Here is a 19,069-nt window from a genome sequence, read left to right on the forward strand (position 1 = left end):
CTCTGTCTGTCTCTGACCCTCTCTCTCTGTCTGTCTCTGACCCTCTCTCTCTGTCTGTCTCTGACCCTCTCTCTCTGTCTGTCTCTGACCCTCTCTATCTGTCTCTGACCCTCTCTATCTGTCTCTGACCCTCTCTATCTGTCTCTGACCCTCTATCTGTCTCTCTCTGTCTGTCTCTGACCCTCTCTCTCTCTCTCTCTGTCTCTGACCCTCTCTATCTGTCTCTGACCCCCTCTCTCTCTGTCTGTCTCTGACCCTCTCTCTCTCTCTCTCTTTGACTCTCTCTCTCTCTCTCTGACCCTCTCTCTCTCTCTGACCCTCTCTCTCTCTGACCCTCTCTCTCTCTCTGACCCTCTCTCTCTCTCTCTCTCTTTGACTCTCTCTCTCTCTCTTTGACTCTCTCTCTCTCTCTTTGACTCTCTCTCTCTTTGACTCTCTCTCTCTGACTCTCTCTGACTATTGGACTCTCTTTGACTCTCTCTCTCTCTTTGACTCTCTCTCTCTCTTCGACTCTCTCTCTCTCTTTGACTCTCTCTCTCTTTGACTCTCTCTCACTCTCTCTCTCTGACCCTCTCTCTCTGACCCCCCCCTCTCTCTCTTTGACTCTCTCTCTCTCTCTCTTTGACTCTCTGTCTCTCTTTGACTCTCTCTCTTTGACTCTCTCTCTCTCTTTGACTCTCTCTCTCTGACTCTCTCTGACTATTGGACTCTCTTTGACTCTCTCTCTCTCTTTGACTCTCTCTCTCTCTCTCTTTGACTCTCTCTCTGACTCTCACTCTCTGACTCTCACTCTCTCTCTCTCTGACCCTCTCTCTCTGACCCCCCCTCTCTCTCTTTGACTCTCTCTCTCTCTTTGACTCTCTGTCTCTCTCTCTCTTTGACTCTCTCTCTCTCTTTGACTCTCTCTCTCTCTCTTTGACTCTCTCTCTCTTTGACTCTCTCTCTCTCTGACTCTCTCTCTGACTCTTGAACTCTCTCTCTCTCTGACTCTCTCTCTCCGACTCTCTCTCTCCGACTCTCTCTCTCCGACTCTCTCTCTCCGATTCTCTCTCTCTCTCTCTGACTCTCTCTCTCTCTCTCTGACTCTCTCTGACTCTCTCTCTCTCTCTGACTCTCTCTCTCTCTGACTCTCTCTCTCTCTCTCTCTCTCTGACTCTCTCTCTCTCTGACGCTCACCCTCTCTTACCCTCTCTCACCCTCTCTCTGTGTCTCACTCTGTGTCTCTCACCCACACTCTATGTCTGTCTCACACTCTGGATCTGGATATCTTATTTACCCTATATATCTTAACTGCCCTAACTACACAGAAATAACTTATACTGCTTTCTTCCAGATCTGACTCAAGCTTCACACGGAAGACATCGGAACCCCCCCTAACCCAGAAGACAGGTAGGGAACACATCCCCTCCAACTTATAACATTGCGGGAATGAGGTACCTGGACATTGAGGGACTGCGAATCAGGTAAGATCCCAGGCGGGATTGCTGCTTTAGATATTGTGAAGCGGCGACGTCCAGACACTGGTTAAGGGGTTCGGGAAACTAGTCATTCACATCTGGCTTTTATTTGTACATCCGACACACACACACACACACACACACGTAACAAGGACTAATTGTAGTATAATGTAATACAATAAATACATTTATGTCAAAAACGAATGTTGTTCTTACTAGGAATTTATTAAATATTTTATTTATATATTTTATTTTAAAGCGGGGTTGGGGGCGGGACTAGGGGCGGAGTTGGGGGCGGGACTAGGTGGCGAGTAGATTTTTTGGTTCGGCGAGTAGATTTTTGGGTGATTTGTCAAGCACTGTATATATATATATATACTTATTATTAGGCTATAACTGCAGCACTGATTATTGTGCTACCTAGTTCTTGTTGGTTCTTAATAGATTGCTATGAGGGATATTGTTATATGCACTTATGATATAATACACCTCATTTAGCAATCAGGACGCCACACTCCATATATTTTAGCACCCTCCCCATCAGTTACATATGTTGCTGGTACCATGGTTTTTTACCTCACTACTTCTTATTGGGACTCACACTGGTACTGTCATTTAGCGCATGAATATTTATTTTGTTCTAACAAAATTAACACAGTATAGGAAAATATGCATTTGTCAGAGGGAAAGGCCAATAATCTGGAGTCAGGTCACCCTAATGTATATTAAAAATAAACACAGGCCTGTCTGATACTCCCTGATATTATAAAGTAAAGAGGCCACTCTATAATAAATATTTACACAGGCCTTTTTAAGTCTGTCCCTAATAATCTGTAATCAGGAGGTCATTATAAGTGTTAAAACAGTAGTGGTACTGTGATATTAAAGTGACAATCCCATACAAGTTTAATTCAGCCCAAATCCACACAATAATGTTAATAAATGCATTATAAATATCACATGACCATATGTATACTGACTTAGTTCATGGCTGTGTTATTACATCATTACATGTGTAATTAAATCCGTGACATTCTCAGGCTCCCCCCTTCTGTGACAATCATACAGCCGGGCCGTTACATTGCAACACACTAATCCCGCCCCTAGTGACATCACGTAATCAGTAACCAGTCAGAGAAGCTAGCAGGCAAAGAACTACATTTCCCACAATGCACCTCGTGGAGTGTGGCTAGCAGCTACACCTTCTCTCACTAGTTTGTCTCCTGCGAGCTTCCGTACACAGCGTCTTGTTAGAGTGGGGCGTGGACATGTGTAAACTTCAATGGTGGGAAAATGAGACAGTTTTAGCTGCTAGCTGAGCAGTGGTACAGCGCTCTGTAGAAGGCGCTCTCAGTCGGGTGAGTGATTTTTCAATGTGTGTGTTTATTTCATTTCTCATTTTACTTTCACTTTAAGTACTGCATGCTTATTTTTTTCTTTGGGCATTTAGAGATTTAAGTGCTCTGTGAGCCGATTCCTCCATTGAAGGAGGAGCTATGAGGCCAACCTATCACAGCTACTGTACCATCTTCAGTTGCTTTCAGTATACTGATTAATCCACGGCACAGAATATGCAACTTCAAATACATCTATCAACTGTCTATATGTTAAGCCCCCGGACAAGCAAGTGGTGAAACAAGCATGTCAGGACTTGTCTGTCTCATCTAGGATGTGGTGGTGATCTCAGCTGTTTCTCCTTCTCTCCGCTGAATCTTGCAGTCTGTGCTCCAAGCAACCCTGGGAGCATGTGCTGAGACTCACTCTCCCTGAACCTACGAGCAGTTAAGCTGTGGATATCTGCTACCACTCTGCTGGACACTTTGCTGTACACTCAGGACTGGTCTAAGTACTTTTGCTACCTATTTTGGCTTGTTAGTTATATCTGCCAATTTTTTGCTCATCTGTGTGTTTCATATCTATAGGCTTGGATCATATTACTAACTTATATAATTAACTTATTCATTTCCTTGCTTGTTAGTTATACACTAGTTTCATACAAGCACTTCACACAGGGGGCTTCAACTTAGGTAGTACTTGACCGGCCGGTCTGAGTGTTCTCATTTCCATATATTTCTTGCCTCTACACTTTATTTACATACTTTGTACTTATTACTGCAGTGTAGCATTTTCCCCCACACCTTAAGGTTCAGTTTATAACAGCTTTGTAGGTCACCACTGCTCCTCATTTTAACCATTTATGTGTATGTGATTAATAAACCTTTATTGATACAATTTGTGTATGTTAGAGTGCTATTCAGGGGATTCTTTTTTTCTGTGTTAGTTTTCATATATATGTGTGTGTGTGTGTGTGTGTGTGTGTGTGTGTGTGTGTGTATATATGTATATATTTATGTATATATATTTGTGTGTGTGTGTGACCTTGGGCAAGTCACTTCATATCCTCTGTGCCTCAGGCACCAATGTCATAGATTGTAAGCTCTATGGGGCAGGGACTTGTGTCTGCAAAATGTCTCTGTATAGCGCTACGTAAAACTAGCAGCGCTTTAAAAGAACATGCTGTTATTATTATTATATATAAATGTGTATGTATTTATTTATATAGCACTATTAATGTATATAGCGTTTCACAGTAGTAATACATGTGAAAATCCTATAAATAACAAATACAAATATCAGGTCATGGGAATAAGTGATTTGGACATAAAAGTAACATTTCGGAAGTGTGGACAACTAATACATCTTGTAGATTGCCTTTACAGTGTGATGTCATTGATTCAGTAGATTGTGTGCAGACCAGGACTGCAGTACAGTGTCACTCACATGGATGACTTGCGTGGTAGAAGCTCAAGAACAAGGATGTCAAACTCCAGTCCTCGAGGGCAGCAAACAGGCCAGGTTTTCAGGATATCCCTACTGAAAACCTGGCCTGTTTGGGACCCTCGAGGACTGGAGTTTGACATGCATGCTCTAGACGGAGCACAGCTGTGGGTGGGAGGTGGATTTGCTTTGCATCAAATGGTTTGGAGCAAGGTTTATTGTATGTATTATCATAATAACAATGCAATGCTTAACTTTTATTTCAGGAGGGATGACTGCAGAACAGAAGTGAATATTGAAGCCATGTGTTCCTTTTCTTGCAAAAGAGAAAATTTGAAGGACAGTTGAACAGAATGAAAATTACTACACAGAGACAGATAAGCAATGTGTATATTTCTCATTTACCATTTAGTATTTGTCGTTTTATTGACTCCACACAATCCGGCTGCTACGGGTTTCACATTGAACATTTTCATCTCTACTCTACCCCTTCCTGTGATCTGAACCATGCAAGTTTTCATTGATTCAATACATCATGAGTAGAGTGTGGCTACAGTATGAAGTAAAGACCCAAGGACCACATCTACTACCATTCATAACAAGAACATGTGCAGTAGCGCACAGCTGCAGTTCTATGTGATTGTTATGAAAGGTTGAGGTGGTTCAATTCTATGAATCTGGAGTGGGATGGATCCTGTTTGCATCACATGGTTTCATCTAGGCCAGTAGATTATATAACTCTCAGTACAGGTTACACATGGCATCAGTATTAGTGATGTAAAGAGGAGGAAAGCTTCAATGTGGAGTACAAAGCCAAGTAATGTTGAAGTTACTCCTTTTACCATTTACTTGGTCAGTCTGTACTGTCTACTCCCCACACAGCTGCTAAGGGTCTTCCATTTTAAATACTTTCACCTCCTATTCTGCACTGCTTTGCTGCCCATTATTTAGAAATGCGTTCCAGTCATGTTTACCACTCTGAATCTCTCTGCAGTCATTGATTCAGCACATCATGGGTAGAGCATGGCTACAGATACAGCAAGCTATTATTATTTTACCGGCTGATCACCCATAATATTGCATTAAAACATAGAATATCACTTAATTTCCAAAAGATTCAGTGATGCTGATAATGCAGAATCTCACAACATTTCCCATCATAATGCCATAATGCACCAGAGGAAGAAATAATCCTTGCTATATCTGTACATTGTGTGACGTATTACCTCCATGACCATTGATAGCAAGTACTGCACCGACACACTTTATTCGAGCAAATACCCAGTATGTACCTGGCAGATACCTGGAATGCGCCGCTCCTCACCTCTGACAAGCCCCGTTGCGTTTGCCTTCCCAGCCTGGGTTCATGCCTGGCTGACGGGCGGCTGATCTGTTAAATGATAATGATTAGGATTTAATAGGCTGCAATGCTTCGCGTGTCTACCAGATGGCATAAATTCATGAATTGTAATGCAGTATATATATATATACTGTGCAGTATTGCAGCCAGCGGGAATAAAATGCTTCAATCCCTGCATGGAAAATAACCCAATATACTCGGGCAGAAAACAGTCACAAACCTCAATACACCCGGGTATACCCGAATTCGTGGGACTAGCCGAGCTCGAATAAAGTGTGTCGCCAGTGTACATCTTCTGTATAGAGCGGCTGTGTTATGATGCAGTTATTGATCATCATTGACATAATCACAAGAATCTTATGCAAAGGGAAATTGTCCGCAGCGAAGTGAGATGTGTGCCTGTTTTAAGTCCTCCAGCTTAACGCCCCTACACCTCCCACTACACAGACATACTTACTTATGCATACACTGACATCTGGCATACCTACACACACCCCAGGGCCACTTCCTTCCCCTGATGTCAGGGAGAGGATGGGCATGCAGAGTGCAGTAAGTCTCCACGTTACTCTGGCCAACAGTCTTGGCCTACCCCCAGCATCTGTCACCCACAACATCTGTTCCCTCCTTGTAAAGTGCTGAACTATCTCACCTGGGTCAGTGCTATAGCTGATCACAGTGCCCGATCATGATGTCACTGTGACAGGCAGCAGTGCAGATTGACCGGTCAATCAATGCAGTGCCGCACCATATGCACTAAATGAGATTTCCGTGCCCCCTGTCAGGTTACTCCCTGGGCAGTGACCCTGCTCACCCCCTCCCCTAGTTCCACCTCTGACCACAATTATCTCTCTTGGAGAGTGTAGCAAATTGGTGTTGGTGGAATCTCACCTCTGCCATGCATGGTCACAATCTGGGCACAGGACCCAAATAGTGGGCAATGTGGCACTTCTTACAGTAGAGAATAAGTAACTATATTCTTTACTTGTGTATTAAGGACCTTATTTGCATTAAAATTCAGTCCCCATGGGACCAAGACTTTCTGGCTTACTGAACAAAGTGGAATTATTTCGTAGAGGGTGGAGAATTGTATTTTATCTGAAATTACCCCCTCTGCACAAAATACAAACAATTATACACATACATGTACCTTGTGGAAGTTGTTGCCCTCTATCTTCCTGTGGTCTCTCCCTGTTTCTCACCGTGCCTCCTCCCATTTCCTTGCACCTCTGCGTCTCCGCATATATCCCTATACTCAGAGCCGGCTCCGGTCAGTGACATGGGATGCCCAAATATGAGCATATCCATACATGGGCATCCATGCCACTGACCGGAGCCCACTCTGTTGCGGATATGGAGAGAGACTGGGAGATTTACATCCCCTTATAATTCATATGGTGCATAGTACCGGCACGTATTGTTTTACCGTTACTGTGTACCTTCCTACTTTCACACTGGTACAGTATGTGCTGCAGTGGGACTGAGAGGGATATATTGGTAACACATAGTTATTGTTGGGGGAATTCAATCCATTTTGAAAATAGTAATGCAATGTTTTATACTTTTTTTTTTTGCAGTAATGAAGAATGAAAAAGTTCTGTTAAAATTGAATTGGAGGTGAACTGGAATCATCATCAACTCTGCACCAGTGTGAATTGATGTTCTTTAATGTTCTGATAAGGTACATGCAACATCTCTTCCTCAACCCCTACACCACTCTCTGCCTCTTGCCTCTCTCTCTCCACCTCCCTGCTAAGCGTATTAACCCATCTAATGTAATCCACATTCCATGTCTCACTTTACTCTTCACTTCTCACGTGCCCTCTGGAATGTCTGCTCTCTGACTAACAAGGTCTATTTGTACATGACCTCTTCTGCTCTCATCATCCACCACTTCTCATTCCCCTCACCCCTGTCCTACTAGATACCTCAGCTTAATTGAACTCTCTCCTCTGACATCTACCCTTATCTCTAACCTCTCCTCACTTTCTGCTTAAACTAACTATCTTGTTAACTTTTACAATGCTATCATCTCCTCCTCCTCCCTCCTCCTCCCTCCTCCCTCCTCCATTATATATTTATATGCCCCTTCTAGGCTCTGACACACTCATCCCTCTAAGGCCATGATTATCATGGGCACATGCTTGGTCATCCACAGTGCGTGCGAGCGATGCAGAGCCGCCTCGGACCTCAGTGCAGGGATTGCTGCATACCCCAGCATCTGTCACCCACAAACAATACACACACTAATACTCCCCACAATACACACTATAATACCTCCTCAATACTAATCTCTCCAATAATATTATAGCTCCAAACACAATATACACAACACCCTTACACAAGATACACAATCTAGTACTCTCCTCTGCACCTCTACACACAATATAATACTCCCACACACACAATATACACACTACCCTCCTACCCCCATAAAATACAACCAATAATACACACACACTTTGTGGATGTTGGGACCAGCTCCCGGCATGCACCAGTGAAAGAGAGAGGCCAGCAGAAGCTCGGAAGAACTCCCTCTCTCCATCCGTGCCTCCCTCCGTTTCCCATCTTCTCCCTGTCTCTCTCCCTCCCTTTCCTTGCATCTCCCTGCGTCTTTACGTATACCCAGTCAGTGACGGCTCTGGTCACGTGATGCCTTAATATGGGCTTATCCATATATGTTCATCCACGTCACTAATGTGATGCCCGCACTGTTGCGGAGCTGGTACTTACGACGCGCACTTATTGTTTTATCAGTACTGCGTACCTGACTCTACCGGCCTACTTTCAACACTAGTACAATAAGTGCTTCACTACGAGTGAGTGGGGAATATTGGCATCACACAGTCACTGTTGAATATGCCATTCAATCCATTTTGAAAATAGTAATGCAATGTGGTTTTGTTTTGTTTGCTTTTTGCAGTAATGAAGAATGGATAAGTTATATTAAAATTAAATTGGAGGGGAACTGGATTCAGCATTTCATCATGAACTCTGCACTTGTGAGAATTTACCTTCTTGAATGCCCTGACAGGTACACGCAACTTTAAGACTATAATCTGCTGTGCAAGCTTTCGTGCTATACCTCCCCCTCAGGTTTTGATTTATACATTTGCTCCCTCAAGTCATGTCCTCTAATATTTGAAAGCTCTCTCCTAGCATTTTCTCTCTACCACAGAACGTCATCCCAATGTAACCTCTCTCTTGTTCTCTCTGCTTGCTGTTTCCTCACTCCTCTGTTAAACTTTTCTAATTTCTCTAACTTCCACACTCCTGCTTTTATCCACATGTTCTCTTTCCTTCCCCTACCTTTGCATGTGTCTACACACTGCACCATTTGTACAGACCTCTATTGCAGCTATTTCTGCACTGCTCAATGAAAAGCACTCTTTAATATCCTATTCTCTGTGCCCCCTCTCTCTGCGCCCCCTCTTTTGGCGCCTCCTCTCTCTGCGCCCCCTCTCTCTGCGCCTATCTGTCTCATTCTCTCTACGTCCCTCTCTCTCTACATAGAGCTATCTCTGTCTCTCTCTACACCTATCTCTGTGTCTCCTTCTATGTTTGCTGATGTGTGGGATATCTCTTATAATCTTGAACCTGCTCATATACACATCGGGCCTCCCTGCCTCTGCCTCCCTGCTAAGAGTGTTAACCTATCTAATGTAATCCACATTCCTTTCCTTACTTTTCTCTTCCCTTCTCCTGTGCCCTCTGGAATGTCCACTCTTACTAACAAGGGTCTAGTTGTACATGACCTCTTCTGCTCTCATCATTCACAATCAGTCATTCCCCTCACCCCATCTTACCTGTCCCACTGATTTTCCTCTGCTTAATTAAACTCTCCTCTGACATCTACTCTAACCTCTCTGCTCTCTCTCTCTCTTTCTGCTTAAACTAACAATCTTATTAACTCTTACAATGCTATCCTCTATATGCCCCTTCAAGCTCTGACACACTCGTCCCTCTAACCCACACCCTTGGCTAAATTCCCAAACATGTTCATCACACTTCCACTCGCTGTTCTTAATGCCTATGAAGGAAATCTCACACTTGATGTTTGATTTTTCTACAGTAAAAATGTCTCCAGTCCTGTATAAAGCTGCTCTCTGGGGCCAAACCACACTACTTTTTTTCCATATTCATCAACACACAAATTTAATTTACGCTGTCTTTTTTCCCCTGTATTTGACTCCCTCCACTAACCTTCTTCTCACACTTGCCATCCTTCCTTCACTTCTCCTCAAGCATTTGACTACTTCAGAGGCAAGGTGGATGCCACCCACAAGGAGATTCCTTCTGTCCCTTCCCCCTTCTCTCCTTCTACCTAATTCTCCTTCTGCATTTGACTCCTTTTCTTCTCTTACAGAGCTGGAAGCTAATCATCTTCTCTTCTCCCTCTACCACATGCCCTCTAGATCGTATCCCCTCACACCTTACTGCATCTCTTAGTCCCCACTCTCACCCACATCTTCAATTCCTCCCTATTCTCTGGCTCTTTACCCTCTTACTTTATGCCTGTAGTGGTCACCCTTTTCTCAGAAACAACCTACACCCTATACTAACCCTATACTAACTACCGCCCTGTATCCCTCCTGCTGTTTGTCTCCTAATTGCTAGAATGTCAACATTCTTAAATCACATTCCCTCCTGGATCCTTTACAACCTGCCTTTCGTACAGCTCGTTCTACAGACTGTGCTTAAAGCAAATTCCCAAGGTCACTTTTCCCTACTAATCCTACTTGATCTATCTGCTGCGTTTGATGCTCTCAATCACTCTCCTCCTTCATATTCTAAACTCTCTCTTGGTATCCGTAACACAGTTCTATCCTGGTTTTCATCATAACTTTCCTGTCACACATTCTCCATCTCTGTTGCTAACATGTCTTCGTCTTCTATTGATCTGTCTGTGGGTATACATCAGGGCTCTGTTCTGAGATCTCTCTTTCTCTCTACATACTATCATTTGGTGACCTCATCAACTCTTTGTGACAATCCTATAAATAACAAATACAAATATCAGGTCATGGGAATAAGTGATTTGGACATAAAAGTAACATTTCGGAAGTGTGGACAACTAATACATCTTGTAGATTGCCTTTACAGTGTGATGTCATTGATTCAGTAGATTGTGTGCAGACCAGGACTGCAGTACAGTGTCACTCACATGGATGACTTGCGTGGTAGAAGCTCAAGAACAAGGATGTCAAACTCCAGTCCTCGAGGGCAGCAAACAGGCCAGGTTTTCAGGATATCCCTACTGAAAACCTGGCCTGTTTGGGACCCTCGAGGACTGGAGTTTGACATGCATGCTCTAGAAGGAGCACAGCTGTGGGTGGGAGGTGGATTTGCTTTGCATCAAATGGTTTGGAGCAAGGTTTATTGTATGTATTATCATAATAACAATGCAATGCTTAACTTTTATTTCAGGAGGGATGACTGCAGAACAGAAGTGAATATTGAAGCCATGTGTTCCTTTTCTTGCAAAAGAGAAAATTTGAAGGACAGTTGAAGAGAAGGAAAATTACTACACAGAGACAGATAAGCAATGTGTATATTTCTCATTTACCATTTAGTATTTGTCGTTTTATTGACTCCACACAATCCGGCTGCTACGGGTTTCACATTGAATATTTTCATCTCTACTCTACCCCTTCCTGTGATCTGAACCATGCAGGTTTTCGTTGATTCAATACATCATGAGTAGAGGGTGGCTACAGTATGAAGTAAAGACCCAAGGACCACATCTACTACCATTCATAACAAGAACATGTGCAGTAGCGCACAGCTGCAGTTCTATGTGATTGTTATGAAAGGTTGAGGTGGTTCAATTCTATGAATCTGGAGTGGGATGGATCCTGTTTGCATCATATGGTTTCATCTAGGCCAGTAGATTATATAACTCTCAGTACAGGTTACACATGGCATCAGTATTAGTGATTTAAAGAGGAGGAAAGCTTCAATGTGGAGAACAAAGCCAAGTAATGTTGAAGTTACTCCTTTTACCATTTACTTGGTCAGTCTGTACTGTCTACTCTCCACACAGCTGCTAAGGATCTTCCATTTTAAATACTTTCACCTCCTATTCTGCACTGCTTTGCTGCCCATTATTCAGAGATGCGTTCCAGTCATGTTTAGCACTCTGAATCTCTCTGCAGTCATTGGTTCAGCACATCATGGGTAGAGCATGGCTACAGATACAGCAAGCTATTATTATTTTACCGGCTGATCACCCATAATATTGCATTAAAACATAGAATATCACTTAATTTCCAAAAGATTCAGTGATGCTGATAATGCAGAATCTCACAACATTTCCCATCATAATGCCATAATGCACAAGTGGGAGAAATAATCCTTGCTATATCTGTACATTGTGTGACATATTACCTCAATGACCAATGAGAGCAAGTACATCTTCTGTATAGAGCGGCTGTGTTATGATGCAGTTATTGATCATCATTGACATAATCACAAGAATCTTATGCAAAGGGAAATTGTCCGCAGCGAAGTGAGATTTCAGCCCCCAAACGTCTGTAATATTAATGCAATGTCTTACTTTTGTTGCAGTGAACACTGAAGAGACGGATCTACTACAACACTGTACAGGATGAGCATACGCTACAAGCAGCAAAATGATCTTGCAGTTGACAGTATGTTGTTCTGGTAATGTGCACAATTATTATTTATGGGCTACACACCACAGTGCTGGACATATTCTGTTAACTTCAACTCTACTCCTAACATGGAGATGTCTTCCTGGTGTTACTGATTCAGTACATCATATGCACAGTGTGGTTATGATATGATGGATTGATTTAATGAACCCACCAACCAATGATGACATCTGCATCATCTTCTGTAAAGTGCAGCTACAGCATGATATTATCAGCATTTGGTGCGGTATAATCAGAGGTATCTATGTGCTTTTGTGCCTGTTTTAAGTCCTCCAGCTTAACGCCCCTACACCTCCCACTACACAGGCATACTTACTTATGCATACACTGACATCTGGCATACCTACACACACCCCAGGGCCACTTCCTTCCCCTGATGTCAGGGAGAGGATGGGCATGCAGAGTGCAGTAAGTCTCCACGTTACTCTGGCCAACAGTCTTGGCCTACCTCCAGCATCTGTCACCCACAACATCTGTTCCCTCCTTGTAAAGTGCTGAACTATCTCACCTGGGTCAGTGCTATAGCTGATCACAGTGCCCGATCAGGATGTCACTGTGACAGGCAGCAGTGCAGATTGACCGGTCAATCAATGCAGTGCCGCAACATATGCACTAAATGAGATTTCCGTGCCCCCAGTCAGGTTACTCCCTGGGCAGTGACCCTGCTCACACCCTCCCCTAGTTCCACCTCTGATCACAATTATCTCTCTTGGAGAGTGTAGCAAATTGGAGTTGGGGGAATCTCACCTCTGCCATGCATGGTCACAATCTGGGCACAGGACCCAAATAGTGGGCAATGTGGCACTTCTTACAGTAGAGAATAAGTAACTTTATTCTTTACTTGTGTATTAAGGACCTTATTTGCATTAAATTCAGTCCACATGGGACCAAGACTTTCTGGCTTACTGAACAAAGTGGAATTGTTTCGTAGAGGGTGGAGAATTGTATTTTATCTGAAATTACCCCCTCTGCACAAAATACAAACAATTATACCCATACAAGTACCTTGTGGAAGTTGTTGCCCTCTATCTTCCTGTGGTCTCTCCCTGTTTCTCACCGTGCCTCCTCCCATTTCCTTGCACCTGTGCGTCTCCGCATATATCCCTATACTCAGAGCCGGCTCCGGTCAGTGACATGGGATGCCCAAATATGAGCATACCCATATATGGGCATCCATGCCACTGACCGGAGCCCGCTCTGTTGCGGATATGGAGAGAGACTGGGAGATTTACATCCCCTTATAATTCATATGGTGCATAGTACCGGCACGTATTGTTTTACCGGTACTGTGTACCTTCCTACTTTCACACTGGTACAGTATATGCTGCAGTGGGACTGAGAGGGATATATTGGTAACACATAGTCATTGTTGGGGGAATTCAATCCATTTTGAAAATAGTAATGAAATGTTTTTTACTTTTCTTTTTTTTCAGTAATGAAGAATGAAACATTTCTGTTAAAATTGAATTGGAGGTGAACTGGATTCATCATCAACTCTGCACCAGTGTGAATTGATGTTCTTTAATGTTCTGATAAGGTACATGCAACATCTCTTCCTCAACCCCTGCACCACTCTCTGCCTCTTGCCTCTCTCTCTCCACCTCCCTGCTAAGCGTATTAACCCATCTAATGTAATCCACATTCCATGTCTCACTTTACTCTTCACTTCTCACGTGCCCTCTGGAATGACTGCTCTCTGACTAACAAGGTCTATTTGTACATGACCTCTTCTGCTCTCATCATCCACCACCTCTCATTCCCCTCACCCCTGTCCTACTCGATACCTCAGCTTAATTGAACTCTCTCCTCTGACATCTACCCTTATCTCTAACCTCTCCTCACTTTCTGCTTAAACTAACTATCTTGTTAACTTTTACAATGCTATCATCTCCTCCTCCTCCCTCCTCCTCCTCCCTCCTCCATCATATATATGCCCCTTCTAGGCTCTGACACACTCATCCCTCTAAGGCCATGATTATCATGGGCACATGCTTGGTCATCCACAGTGTGTGCGAGCGATGCAGAGCCGCCTCGGACCTCAGTGCAGGGATTGCTGCATAACCCCAGCATCTGTCACCCACAAACAATACACACACTAATACTCCCCACAATACACACTATAATACCTCCTCAATACTAATCTCCCCAATAATATTATAGCTCCAAACACAATATACACAACACCCTTACACAAGATACACAATCTAGTACTCTCCTCTGCACCTCTACACACAATATAATACTCCCACACACACAATATACACACTACCCTCCTACCCCCATAAAATACAACCAATAATACACACACACTTTGTGGATGTTGGGACCAGCTCCCGGCATGCACCAGTGAAAGAGAGAGGCCCGCAGAAGCTCGGAAGAACTCCCTCCATCCGTGCCTTCCTCCGTTTCACATCTTCTCCCTGTCTCTCTCCCTCCCTTTCCTTGCATCTCCCTGCGTCTTTACGTATACCCAGTCAGTGACGGCTCTGGTCACGTGATGCCTTAATATGGGCTTATCCATATATGTTCATCCACGTCACTAATGTGATGCCCGCACTGTTGCGGAGCTGGTACTTACGACGGGCACTTTTTGTTTTATCAGTACTGCGTACCTGACTCTACCGGCCTACTTTCAACACTAGTACAATATGTGCTTCACTACGAGTGAGTGGGGAATATTGGCATCACACAGTCACTGTTGAATATGCCATTCAATCCATTTTGAAAATAGTAATGCAATGTGGTTTTGTTTTGTTTGCTTTTTGCAGTAATGAAGAATGGAAAAGTTATATTAAAATTAAATTGGAGGGGGACTAGATTCAGCATTTCATCATGAACTCTGCACTTGTGAGAATTTAACTTCTTGAATACCCTGACAGGTACACGCAACATTAAGACTATAATCTGCTGTGCAAGCTTTCGTGCTATACCTCCCCCTCAGGTTTTGATTTATACATTTGCTCCCTCAATTCATGTCCTCTAATATTTGAAAGCTCTCTCCTAGCATTTTCTCTTTACCACAGAACGTCATCCCAATGTAACCTCTCTCTTGTTCTTTCTGCTTGCTGTTTCCTCACTCCTCTGTTAAACTTTTCTAATTTCTCTAACTTCCACACTCCTGCTTTTATCCACATGTTCTCCTCTTTCCTTCCCCTACCTTTGCATGTGTCTACACACTGCACCATTTGTACAGACCTCTATTGCAGCTATTTCTGCACTGCTCAATGAAAAGCACTCTTTAATATCCTATTCTCTGTGCCCCCTCTCTCTGCGCCCCCTCTTTTGGCGCCTCCTCTCTCTGCGCCCCCTCTCTCTGCGCCTATCTGTCTCATTCTCTCTACGTCCCTCTCTCTCTACATAGAGCTATCTCTGTCTCTCTCTACACCTATCTCTGTGTCTCCTTCTATGTTTGCTGATGTGTGGGATATCTCTTATAATCTTGAACCTGCTCATATACACATCGGGCCTCCCTGCTAAGAGTGTTAACCTATCTAATGTAATCCACATTCCTTTCCTTACTTTTCTCTTCCCTTCTCCTATGCCATCTGGAATGTCCGTTCTCTGACTAACAAGGCTCTAGTTGTACATGACCTCTTCTGCTCTCATCATTCACAATCAGTCATTCCCCTCACCCCATCTTACCTGTCCCACTGATTTGCCTCTGCTTAATTAAACTCTCCTCTGACATCTACTCTAACCTCTCTGCTCTCTCTCTCTTTCCGCTTAAACTAACAATCTTATTAACTCTTACAATGCTATCCTCCTATCTATATGCCCCCTCTAGGCTCTGACACACTTGTCCCTCTAGCCCACACCCTTGGCTAAATTCCCAAACATGTTCATCACACTTCCACTCGCTGTTCTTAATGCCTATGAAGGAAATCACACAATTGATATTTGATTTTTCTACAGTAAAAATGTCTCCAGTCCTGTATAAAGCTGCTCTCTGGGGCCAAACCACACTACTTTTTTTTCACATTCATCAACACTCAAATTTAATTTACGCTGTCTTTTTTTCCCTGTATTTGACTCCCTCCACTAACCTTCTCCTCACACTTGCCATCCTTCCTTCACTTCTCCTCAAGCATTTGACTACTTCAGAGGCAAGGTGGATGCCACCCACAAGGAGATTCCTTCTGTCCCTTCCCCCTTCTCTCCTTCTACCTAATTCTCCTTCTGCATTTGACTCCTTTTCTTCTCTTACAGAGCTGGAAGCTAATCATCTTCTCTTCTCCCTCTACCACATGCCCTCTAGATCGTATCCCCTCACACCTTACTGCATCTCTTAGTCCCCACTCTCACCCACATCTTCAATTCCTCCCTATTCTCTGGCTCTTTACCCTCTTACTTTAAGCCTGTAGTGGTCACCCTTTTCTCAGAAACAACCTACACCCTATGTGCCTTACTAACTACCGCCCTGTATCCCTCCTGCTGTTTGTCTCCTAATTGCTAGAATGTCAACATTCTTAAATCACATTCCCTCCTGGATCCTTTACAACCTGCCTTTCGTACAGCTCGTTCTACAGACTGTGCTTAAAGCAAATTCCCAAGGTCACTTTTCCCTACTAATCCTACTTGATCTATCTGCTGCGTTTGATGCTCTCAATCACTCTCCTCCTTCATATTCTAAACTCTCTCTTGGTATCCGTAACATCCTATTTTTCATCATCCTGGTTTTCATCATAACTTTCCTGTCACACATTCTCCATCTCTGTTGCTAACATGTCTTCGTCTTCTATTGATCTGTCTGTGGGTATACATCAGGGCTCTGTTCTGAGATCTCTCTTTCTCTCTACATACTATCATTTGGTGACCTCATCAACTCTTTGTGACAATCCTATAAATAACAAATACAAATATCAGGTCATGGGAATAAGTGATTTGGACATAAAAGTAACATTTCGGAAGTGTGGACAACTAATACATCTTGTAGATTGCCTTTACAGTGTGATGTCATTGATTCAGTAGATTGTGTGCAGACCAGGACTGCAGTACAGTGTCACTCACATGGATGACTTGCGTGGTAGAAGCTCAAGAACAAGGATGTCAAACTCCAGTCCTCGAGGGCAGCAAACAGGCCAGGTTTTCAGGATATCCCTACTGAAAACCTGGCCTGTTTGGGACCCTCGAGGACTGGAGTTTGACATGCATGCTCTAGAAGGAGCACAGCTGTGGGTGGGAGGTGGATTTGCTTTGCATCAAATGGTTTGGAGCAAGGTTTATTGTATGTATTATCATAATAACAATGCAATGCTTAACTTTTATTTCAGGAGGGATGACTGCAGAACAGAAGTGAATATTGAAGCCATGTGTTCCTTTTCTTGCAAAAGAGAAAATTTGAAGGACAGTTGAAGAGAAGGAAAATTACTACACAGAGACAGATAAGCAATGTGTATATTTCTCATTTACCATTTAGTATTTGTCGTTTTATTGACTCCACACAATCCGGCTGCTACGGGTTTCACATTGAATATTTTCATCTCTACTCTACCCCTTCCTGTGATCTGAACCATGCAAGTTTTCGTTGATTCAATACATCATGAGTAGAGTGTGGCTACAGTATGAAGTAAAGACCCAAGGACCACATCTACTACCATTCATAACAAGAACATGTGCAGTAGCGCACAGCTGCAGTTCTATGTGATTGTTATGAAAGGTTGAGGTGGTTCAATTCTATGAATCTGGAGTGGGATGGATCCTGTTTGCATCATATGGTTTCATCTAGGCCAGTAGATTATATAACTCTCAGTACAGGTTACACATGGCATCAGTATTAGTGATTTAAAGAGGAGGAAAGCTTCAATGTGGAGAACAAAGCCAAGTAATGTTGAAGTTACTCCTTTTACCATTTACTTGGTCAGTCTGTACTGTCTACTCTCCACACAGCTGCTAAGGATCTTCCATTTTAAATACTTTCACCTCCTATTCTGCACTGCTTTGCTGCCCATTATTCAGAGATGCGTTCCAGTCATGTTTAGCACTCTGAATCTCTCTGCAGTCATTGGTTCAGCACATCATGGGTAGAGCATGGCTACAGATACAGCAAGCTATTATTATTTTACCGGCTGATCACCCATAATATTGCATTAAAACATAGAATATCACTTAATTTCCAAAAGATTCAGTGATGCTGATAATGCAGAATCTCACAACATTTCCCATCATAATGCCATAATGCACAAGTGGGAGAAATAATCCTTGCTATATCTGTACATTGTGTGACGTATTACCTCAATGACCAATGAGAGCAAGTACATCTTCTGTATAGAGCGGCTGTGTTATGATGCAGTTATTGATCATCATTGACATAATCACAAGAATCTTATGCAAAGGGAAATTGTCCGCAGCGAAGTGAGATTTCAGCCCCCAAACGTCTGTAATATTAATGCAATGTCTTACTTTTGTTGCAGTGAACACTGAAGAGACGGATCTACTACAACACTGTACAGGATGAGCATACGCTACAAGCAGCAAAATGATCTTGCAGTTGACAGTATGTTGTTCTGGTAATGTGCACAATTATTATTTATGGGCTACACACCACAGTGCTGGACATATTCTGTTAACTTCAACTCTACTCCTAACATGGAGATGTCTTCCTGGTGTTACTGATTCAGTACATCATATGCACAGTGTGGTTATGATATGATGGATTGATTTAATGAACCCACCAACCAATGATGACATCTGCATCATCTTCTGTAAAGTGCAGCTACAGCATGATATTATCAGCATTTGGTGCGGTATAATCAGAGGTATCTATGTGCTTTTGTGCCTGTTTTAAGTCCTCCAGCTTAACGCCC

The 19,069-nt window shown here is 43.1% G+C and overlaps 2 long non-coding RNA genes across 2 annotated transcripts; both read left to right on the forward strand.

Annotated features, from left to right (window-relative positions):
* The first annotated feature begins 2,696 nt into the window (after positions 1 to 2,696).
* LOC142485825 (uncharacterized) lies at positions 2,697 to 12,459 on the forward strand. Its single transcript, XR_012798699.1, has 7 exons — positions 2,697 to 2,815; positions 2,908 to 3,303; positions 4,502 to 4,621; positions 7,170 to 7,273; positions 8,516 to 8,626; positions 11,020 to 11,139; positions 12,160 to 12,459. It is a non-coding gene; the product is annotated as an uncharacterized LOC142485825 (long non-coding RNA).
* A 1,239-nt stretch (positions 12,460 to 13,698) lies between these two features.
* Positions 13,699 to 18,973, forward strand: LOC142485827 (uncharacterized). Its single transcript, XR_012798701.1, has 4 exons — positions 13,699 to 13,803; positions 15,035 to 15,145; positions 17,537 to 17,656; positions 18,677 to 18,973. It is a non-coding gene; the product is annotated as an uncharacterized LOC142485827 (long non-coding RNA).
* The last annotated feature ends 96 nt before the right edge of the window (positions 18,974 to 19,069 follow it).

This window comes from Ascaphus truei, unplaced genomic scaffold, assembly GCF_040206685.1.
Source record: "Ascaphus truei isolate aAscTru1 unplaced genomic scaffold, aAscTru1.hap1 HAP1_SCAFFOLD_638, whole genome shotgun sequence".
NCBI lineage: Eukaryota > Metazoa > Chordata > Amphibia > Anura > Ascaphidae > Ascaphus > Ascaphus truei.